At 31.1% G+C, this 10,195-nt stretch overlaps 1 long non-coding RNA gene across 1 annotated transcript; it reads left to right on the forward strand.

Moving 5' to 3' along the window:
- Positions 1 to 696: 696 nt before the first annotated feature.
- LOC107436673 (uncharacterized) lies at positions 697 to 7,443 on the forward strand. The gene is made up of 3 exons (XR_001583131.3): positions 697 to 829; positions 5,955 to 6,023; positions 7,280 to 7,443. It is a non-coding gene; the product is annotated as an uncharacterized lncRNA (long non-coding RNA).
- The last annotated feature ends 2,752 nt before the right edge of the window (positions 7,444 to 10,195 follow it).

The raw sequence follows: 10,195 nt of genomic DNA on the forward strand, positions 1-10,195 counted from the left end.
ACCAATTCTGAAACTTTATATTCGAATGTTAAATAACAGAAATAATGTATTATTTGCATTTCTTTTGTAATCACTGGCCCCTCTCCGCTACAAGGCACAAATAGGTTTATCAAAAATTTAAAGGAAAACCAACTCTTTTTTCAACATTTTCTAAAAGAACAATAAGGTAATAAAATTACGTAAAGCATTATAAGTGCGATTTATACATATTTATATACGTTTTTATTTTTACTTTATGTAATAACTAGATTTTAAATACATTTTTGGAAGGATACGACACACATGAGCAAATTTCATTAAATCATAACAAAATTAATTTTTTTTATTTAGAGACATAAAATCCCCATATATAAGAAATTAATTGTTTATTTTATATTTCTGCAATATATTAAAAGTAAAAGAATAGCTTGTACCTACACCTGTTGCTTTATGGAGTATTTTGTATTTAAACAAATAGTTTTTTATACTCAATATTCCATAAAAACCTAATCAAAATAAATTATAAGCATAAAATTATTATATTGTTTGATACGAGTATCTTACTGAAAATAAAGCGGAAAAATTAATTCGAGCAATAAAATGATGAATTTTTGCAATTAATATTTTTCATAATGCAATCGGTAAAATAAATAGCATATTAATAATTTAATGTGATAGTATGTTCATATGTGGATATGTAAACAAAGTTTTTTATTTACCGATTATTTTTTTAATATAAATACGGTATATTTGAGGCTCAGTCAGATAGGTTCTTACAATATTCTGTGTTTCGAAATGTCTCCTAAACTCTTCTCTCTCCTCTTCGTAGTTTTGGCTCTTATGGCTACAGGTAAACTTACATCTTTTAAGTATTTTAAGTAAGTTAAATACGGACATCGCAAATAGAATTAGAGTATCAATATGAGCATACAAAGAGCATTTTTGCCAATGATCGGATTTTTTCACACTATAATCGTATTTTTTCATGCTATGATCGGAAGTTTCATGATATATTGGATTGTTTCATGTCATTATCGCATTTTTTCATGCTAAGGTCGAAATTTATTATGCTATTTTGGGACATTTTCATGCTATAATCGGAATTCTTCCTGCTATGGTCGATTTTTTCATGCTATCGTCGAATAATTTAATGCCATGATCGGAATTTTTCATGCTAAGGTCCAATTTTTATCATGCTATGATCGAAGTGTTACATACTATTAACTTTATGAATAATTTACAATATGATAGTAACTGTAGATGATAATTTAGTTGTATAAAATCAAAAATCTGACACATTACCATTGGACGAAGGTGACATAGATATCATATCATGAAATATAGATGACATAACCATATGTCTATTCTTCTTCGCCTTGGAACTTCCGTCTTGGAATATATGGGAGATAAACGCCATATGGTTTCAACTGATGACGACATGTTACCTTAAAATTGATTTCGACTAACAATGCTGATTTTATAACTGCGGGGATGCCAATCGCTTCAGATTCTACAAAATATTTTGAAGAGCAAAAGTTAAAATAAATTGAAATTAAAAAAATTTCGGTTAATTTTGCAAACTTTTCAAACCTTCTGTCTTAACACAAAATGACTGTAACAAAGTGGGGTTTCATATAAGCATTTAAATTATTTAGAAGTTGCGGAGATAAGAATCCTGCAAATCGAATTTACTAATCAAAGTAACCTAAAGTGAAACATAACTGCTACTACTACTAGAAAATGATTATCCGCTATCCGAAACAATTTGATATATCTGAAAATCCGTTTATAGTGCACAAATGAAAAAAAAATGCAGAGTCCCTTAAGAACTTACATGTTAAAACAGATTTTAGCAATTAATGCTTATTTCGTTAATTATTAATGTGTATATTATTAAAGTGCTTATTGCGTTAATTATTAAAGCAATGAATGTGTTGCTGTACAGTGCATAAAATAATAATGAAATATTTTAAAAATTTTCTGATAATCAGATTTTTTACGCACAAAAATAAAATCTCAATGACTTGAGAGACGATTCTTAATTACGCTAAAATATTTGTGCATACAAACCTAAAAGACAAAAATAGTTTTTCTCTGAATATATTGTTCTCTTCCATGCCGCTGAACATCTAGAGAAACACCGTTTCGAAATAAATACATGTTTTCAGCTGCGTAATAAGGATAATCATATTTAAAATTATAAAAATTTGTCAATTATATTGAATAATTTTGTTGCATTTAGTTTCTATTCCCTTCTGTTTTGTTAAGCCTAGTTTGAATTCCACGTAGTGTTCTCTCTGTGCTCTATCTTTGATTAACAAACTAGTCTTATTTTTTAAAATTAGTGTATACATATGAATCCTAAATTATTTATCCTTTACGAATTGCTGTTTATACACTGCATTGTAAAAAAAATCCCAGTGTATAGCAGCGTCAAGCGTGCTTGCAACTTCTCTTCCCCAAAGTTGTAAAGTGAAACGCCAATCATTACTCTCGGATCTATACTCTGTTGCAAGTTAAGGCAACCCCTATGAAGAGAGCCTGTTTGCATCTTATGTGTACGCCAAATAGACGCATATCAAAATAGCTAACTCTTGAAATGACGTTGCACAGCTTCCTTTTTGCTTTCCTTCTTATTAACGACAATAATCAAGTAACAAGAAATTAGAATTAATAAAAATGATATCTGAAAATCGTTACAAATATATCTATTCGCAATGCCAGATAACAAATATATACTCTCGATTCGCATTTAACGAAACTGATGAAAGAATAATAAATTTTGTTTCTTGCAAACGATTTTCTTCTACCGTGAAACAAAAGTAAAAAATTCTTTATCTGACACTTGATTTGTTAAGGGCGTGTCAGCATTAGACGCGTCATTTTTAATGGCCCAATTAAATCCATTGCTCTTACAACGCCATATAATAATTTCTTTTATCAAAAACGAATGTTCTCCTTATTTATCGATATATGTCGTCAAGCCTATAAGTCCAATATGATTTTACGAAATCATAACCCTCTTATGATAATTCTATGATAAATATCGTAAAAGAACGAATAACGAATATATATCGTAAAACGAATATATACCGTAAAGTGAATTAAATTTCAGTCAGACGTGCGCAACTTTTAAAAGTTTTTATATTATTTTGAAAGCATATTTGTTTAATTTGATAAAGAAGTAAATTAAAACTATATGCAGTCGCGAATCTATATTATATAAAACGCCAATACGTACGTATGTATCAATAAAACCGATGATATTTCTTTTCTCACGTTGGCAACAGTTTTCATTTTTAATTGATAGGCTTCGGCGCGCAAGTAGATGCGTAGTGAGCATCATATGGCTAATCTATATTATTTAAAACGCCAATACGTTTTAATTGATAGGCTTAGGCGCGCAAGAGCACGTAGTGAGCATCATATGTCTAATCGGGTGAATTCTCACCGAATTATCAAAAAAATTCTCACAAAATTATCTTCATCGAAGCCGATGCTTTACATCCGGCGTTCAGTACTATTTCATATTGTTTTACAACACATGGTTTTAGCCCTCTGGTGGGAAAGACTTTAAAACAAAACTTACAACAGTTACTTTTCTCAACAACTGAAATTTAGAATAGTGTGATTAAGAAAAATATGTGAACTGTTTGCAATTTCAAATTAATATTGAAATGCACAGGTTTAGAATTTTCTACAGTGAAAAGTTTTCGGAACTTCAGTGTTCAAAAAAGTAAACAAAAGCTAGACGTTAAGAACGTATCCAATGAGCGAGCAAAGCGAGCAATTTCGAACTGCGAAAGCAGTTTCGGGGGTTCGCGAGCGCCAGCGAGCAGGGGGCGAAGCCTCCTAGTGATTACTTAAAATTCAATGACCTTTTCTTAACTCGCAACGCAGTGTAGGTGCTTCACTAGAACAAGAATATTATTTAACACCACTTGGTTTAAAGTACCCATCACCAGTTTTTTTTTATTCAGCAGCACTAAAATTTATAGCAAAGTAAGTTATGATACGCCGTATCATCTACTTAAGAGTCAGTCAATTCATTTTTACGATACAGCATTGAAAAAAAATCATTAATTTAGGATGTATAAATACAATATTTCTTAAAATAATGATATCATGAAAATCATTAATTTAGGATGTATAAATATAATATTTGTTAAAATAAAATTAACTTATTAAATAAACCTTCACACGGCTGAAAGAAACTATTAACATGATTTCGAAACTGAGGTGAGTAGGAATTAAATATTATGAAATTATTTAATACAATTGAAAGATTTACTTAAGTCTTCTCATTAGAACATAATTATCCTCGTTTCTTAACAAAAATCATGCATGGCTTTTCATAATAATTCTGTTTTTTCTGTCCAACAATTCGCGTCCAACCTCATATGAGGCAAAATCAAACTAATTTATGCAAAGAGTACATGCAACTGAACTCGGTGTAAGCTAGTTTTTTGCAGCCTTTTAAAGTGAGTATAAACGCAGGATTCGTTATTAACTGGAAATAACTAGAGTTTTTCAACACCAAATTCGGATAGGTTTTTACAGAGTAAGAACTGTCTTTGGTTCTTGGTGTAATTAGACAAAGGAACCAAAAGTTATCAGTGATGTTTCACTGTGCCACTTTGACGCAAAGCAGATGCCACCGTTTTTGATGTAAAGATACATTTAAATTTTTTACAGTGTCACTTAACGCTATTTTTCGAAGATCGGTCGCCAAGCAAAATAAAAAAGCAACGGTTTAAGAGTCATGCACTTGAAGAAATGCGATGATTTTAAACTATATCATACCTGCCAACTATCACTCTTTCCGAGAATTGATTTTCAGAGTGGTTGTAAAACAATGAACGAAAAACAATCTGACTATTTTGACCCCATTGAAATTCGCTTGTGCATGGATTATTATGCTTTTATATATTTATTGTAATTATTTATATGTAGTGGTGATCAAACTCATTTATAATTATCATTATAATTCAAAAAGTTAATTGGAATAACATGAGTATTGCTACCACTTTAAATATGAAAATAAAATCTTCCGGAAAATCCGGAAGAGTTGGCAGGTATGTGTCTTCTTGCCGTGAGGAATTATCTGGATCTTAGAACGGGCATATAACTTAAATATTTTAAAAGTTATTAAATATTCCTAAAAAACGACAATTTGGTGGCATTTTCCCACTTAGACCAAAATTATCAATATCACCGTTAAATCTGTCGAGTCTCAAAGTCCTCCATGTTCCCATAACAAATCAATACCTCTGGGGGTACCGATCCAGGAGTTTCCTTGTCTTCTGGATTGGTTCAAAATTACAAGGCTACGGCGTTGAAAATTTGTAGTCGTAAACCCAAAAATTGGGTCGACTGTTCAACGGCGGTCATAAAATAAAATATCACCGTCTTATTCTCCGTTTTGATATTTTTTTTGACCCAGGTAATGAAGTATTGGAGTAAGTTTTTAAATATTAAGAAATTCAACCTCAAATTCTTTTAATTTTCGCAAAACTGTGGCTTTTCTTCATATTGACGTTTCAGATCATTTTCAAAGTAAGCACAGACAACGTTGGCTAAACGTGACCTAACAGTTATGAGAAACTGTTTCATACTCACAGCAGTTATGAAAATAGCATATTATTTTCAAAAAAACATCGTTTTATTTAATAACGGAGGCTTCTTAAAACAGCTTTAAGATGTTTTACAGTTTGGAAAAGAGGAATGAGGTTTCACGATATTGAAAACGGGGGATAGATAATAAAATATTGGTGACCATTGGTTAAAGGATTTTAACGATGTAATGTTTAGTTTTTCTCTTTTAGCACATTTTTTTCAGCATTCTTTTTATGCAGTTTTCAAAAAATAAATCACTTATTTTTTTAGTTACTAAACCTTTCTGAAGATATGTTCGTATAAATATAAAAACTTCGAATAAACCTTTTTACCTATTATTTTTAATTTTTTTTCGACAGCCATGGCAGGAGTCCACAAAGTGCGATATGAACAAGAACCACCGGAAAGACGAATGGGAATTTTGGGTGGTAAGTAAAGTGTTTGTGCAACTTAACAGTTATCAAATGAAAATAGAATTTTTCGTATTTCAAATAAAATAAAGTATTTTAAATTTTATTTCCACTTAATCATTAGATTGAACTTAGTACAGTAAGAGATCTGATATAAATCTCTAACCCGAATTCCGCATCAAGCAGTTTCGTATTTATCAGATGTGTTATTGTCTTACATGCATAATATCAAATTGTTTAATTTACGAATAAATTAAAATATAGCAAAAATGAAAATTTAACATTGCTTTTAAAAATTTGCCAACCTTTTTAAAATTTATGATAATTATATAACAGTGTTTTCTGTACCACCTCGACTGTTACAAACAAATGTAGGCCAATCGCTAACGCCCCTTTTTTACTTCAAGCGAGTTTTTTATTAATATTTATTTTTTCTCCAAATGTTTTAATATTTTTGTAATTTACACGTGATGTTGCTGATATTTAGTTTTTCACGTAAGCATTATTTATACTCCCCATTTCCTTTGTCAAAACAAATAGGTAATTCAATTAGTTAGGCGATCCGAAATAGTTTCCGGATGTCTAAAAAGTCCCCGAAGGTATGAAAAATCAATTACAAAAATAGAAGAAGACAGAAATACAAATTAAGTCATATTCTGCTTACGAAACTGGGATTTTTAAGCAAATTTCAAGCCTAGTTATGAAGTTTGTCAACAGATGGCAGGAAACATGACTGGATGGATGGTAACAGTATATTCCTGCACGAGGAGGCTGTTAATTTTGTCCTACTGCACTGCATCATTGCTTCAAATGGTATCTTTTTTAAAAACATTGTTTCATAGTTTTACTGAATTAGGAGTGCCATTTAGTAACGAACTTTGTATTTTTTTAAACAGTTTCCCGCAGAAAATACGAAAGATTGAATCGAACATTTCACTCCTTTTCATCTTTTGATTTTTGAATAATTTGAACTGATTTTTCAAATGGTTAAATCGGTAAAATTAAGTAAACTTCCAACCACCGCAATTGATTAAAACACTAGATGTATTATGGTACAAAATAGGCTTTTCATATTTTTTTTTTAAAATTTCTATCTATTTTACTTTTTAGTGAAAAGAAATAAATGTTTTAACTGGAAACAACCCTATCCTTATTTTATTAATATAATATTCGTATATTTTTGGATGTGTTCATTATTTACCTGATGGATTATTGCTGCTCTTTTTTTAAGTTATTACAAATTTTTTAATGCACTATCATTTCCTTTTTTTTAGGTATCAAAGAAATGGCTGATGATATACTCAGTACTGCCGGAGTTCACAACCAATAATTTGATTGCTAATTGTTGGAATTTTAGCCGTAAAAAATGGGATTTCCAAAAAAAATTAAAAACATAGTGTAATCTAAAAAGTTTAAAATAAAGACTAATTCAAACTCTTTTGTTTAATGTTTGTCAAGTATGCATTATACAGGGTCTTTATAATTAAAGTTACACTTTGAAATGGCTATAAAAATAAAACTACCCGACCAAATGTCATCAAACTTGGTAAATGTCTATAAGAGGTCATGGGATTTTAGTTCCCGCAAAAAAAAAAAATAAAAATAAAATTTACCACCAGCGAAGAAAGGCGCTGTAGGCAACAGTGTTAAACAAATGTGAAATATGCAAATTTGTTTTACACGTCTTTTACCGTAAATTTGCCGTAAACCTTGCTGTGTCATTGGACCTCGCCGTTTTCCTCATACAGTACGGAACTTTTGTAAAGCCCTCCGTTCATTGCTGTCGCATTCATAGCGACGTTTCACGAGCAAAGCACGGTCTTGCATGGTATCAAACATTGTCGACTCAGAACAGTGACAGCTCAGACAAGGCGCGTCACTTTTATAACTGCAAAGTCACATGACGTGTAAAATAAATTTGCATATTTCACATTTGTTTAACACTATTGCATACAGCGCCGTTCTCCGCTGGTGGTGAATTTTTGAACTTTTTTTTTGTTGCGGGAACTAAAATCCCATGACCCCTTATAGACATTTACCAAATGTTATGACATTTGGTCGGGTAGTTTTATTTTTATAGCCATTTCAAAGTGGATCTTTAATTATAAAGACCCTGTACTTACCACCATAGTAACATTTATTTCTAAAGTACATTTATTATGTTTATTAAGAAATTCACTATTACATAAAATTCTAAGAGAATAATGGTATACTTCAAGTGTAATCTGCCTACTTTAATTGAAAAACAAATTCAAAGACAAAACACCAAACACTAGACGTCAGAACAATGATCATCAGCTGTAGCTACATGTAGTCTAGCTACGTATTTCAGTTTTTCGGGTCATAATCAAGGACAACAAACAATTTTTTTCTCGGTTATTGCTGCGGAAAAAAGAAAAGTCTTTTTTTTTTACTTTTAGAGATTAAACGATTAATTCTAATTAAAAAAAATACTTCGTAGTATTTTTTTATAGTTTCTATCACAGATGTCCATGCACTCCGATTTGAGAGTAATTTTTTTTTTTCAGTGACAGCAAAATTTACAATTTAACCTTTTGCATTCCGAGCTGTTTGAACTAATGTTGACACCAAACTACAACCTAGAATATTTCGAAATAATTTCTACTATATGTACTACCACACGTTAAGTCATTAAATCATTAAAAAAAACTGTCGCAACGTTGCTTTGGGTGTTTAAATTAAAGTTACATTTTGTTTTGCTGCACAAAAACTATAAGAAGATTATATGTGTAGATGAGTTTTCAAGGGTCACGATGAATTTAATAAGATTAACAATCATTAATAATTAATGCGACAATAATTAACTATTAAACTTGGTAGAAAAAACCCATACAGAACGCACAGCAGGCAGCAGAAATACAACTACAGAGGAAAAATTTGTTAAGATGTTTATGAACTTGACGCAGAGTTTTCTTTTCGAACTTCGAAAGTTAATGCCATTTTAATCGCTTTTTTGCAATTTTTCTCCCACCACTTTTTTAAATTTTTTTTTGTTTTGCTTTCAGTTACATTTTGTTTCGTTGTTCTAATTCAATAAGAATTCGAAAGTTTAAATCAAGAAAGTGTGTCGAAAAAGATACAGGAAGTACGATAGAATAAAAAAAATTCCTACTTGAAAATTAATTCGAATTTAGTTATCTGATACTACGTGCTTATTTTGTTCATACTTTTTAAAACGTGTTTCTATAAATTTAACCCCTTGGGGACGGTTGATTCAGAAAAGCATTCGTACAAAATCAGAATCAAGTTGTAATTAAATAAAAAACGGTAACTTAAATGTAGTCGTTGCTAATTTGACAGACTTACTTTGCTTTTNATCCCGGAGGATGATCCGAAGACATGCCATCACATTTTTGATCCTCTGCGGAGGGGATGGCACCCCCGCTTCGGTAGCCCGACGACCTGCGCGCGAAGTCGAGCACTTTACGGTAGCACAGTTTCGTAATAATTCGTTAAGGAGAAATATAAAAAATCACCATATTATTATTGACGCGTAATTAATTGAATGTAATATATGTATATTGAAATACAAGAAATAAACTATGTGCAAAAAAGCTTAAGTAATGGATTAAAGATATTTAATTCTCTATAAGAACCGAAAGAAATCGTCATAGTATCTACAGTCACTAAATCTTATACACTGTATCTTATGTACGAAAAAGCAAAAATAATGCAGAAAAGATGCTTTTTCATTTTTGAGAGCCATATTATTATTAGCACTAATGCTTTAATAATATTGATAATATGTATTAATTTTATTGAATAACCATCGTTGAACAGTCGACCCAATTTTTGGGCTTACGACTATTAATGTTCAACTACAAGAAATAAGCTACCTTGTAATTTTGAACCCGATCCAGAAGACAAGGGAATTCCTGGATCAAGTATTGGGAGAAATTTTGCCTTCATGGAGGACTTTTTGATGGAACTAACCCGCGTTTGCGTTAGATGGAGCGGAAAACTTCCCACGGTTAACCTGATGGCAAGGGAACTCTAACCCATGTTCCGACTACCACGTTAGAGGATATTTCTTGTTAGCACTGTGGTCTGCGCAAGCTAAATGTGAAATTCATATCGACCAGCCATCGTCAGGATTCGAACCCGATTCTCCTCATTGGAAGGCAAACTATCTATCCCCTGAGCGATCGCGACATCATTATATATATATA

The sequence above is a fragment of the Parasteatoda tepidariorum genome, chromosome 5 (genome assembly GCF_043381705.1).
Source record: "Parasteatoda tepidariorum isolate YZ-2023 chromosome 5, CAS_Ptep_4.0, whole genome shotgun sequence".
NCBI classification, from domain to species: domain Eukaryota; kingdom Metazoa; phylum Arthropoda; class Arachnida; order Araneae; family Theridiidae; genus Parasteatoda; species Parasteatoda tepidariorum.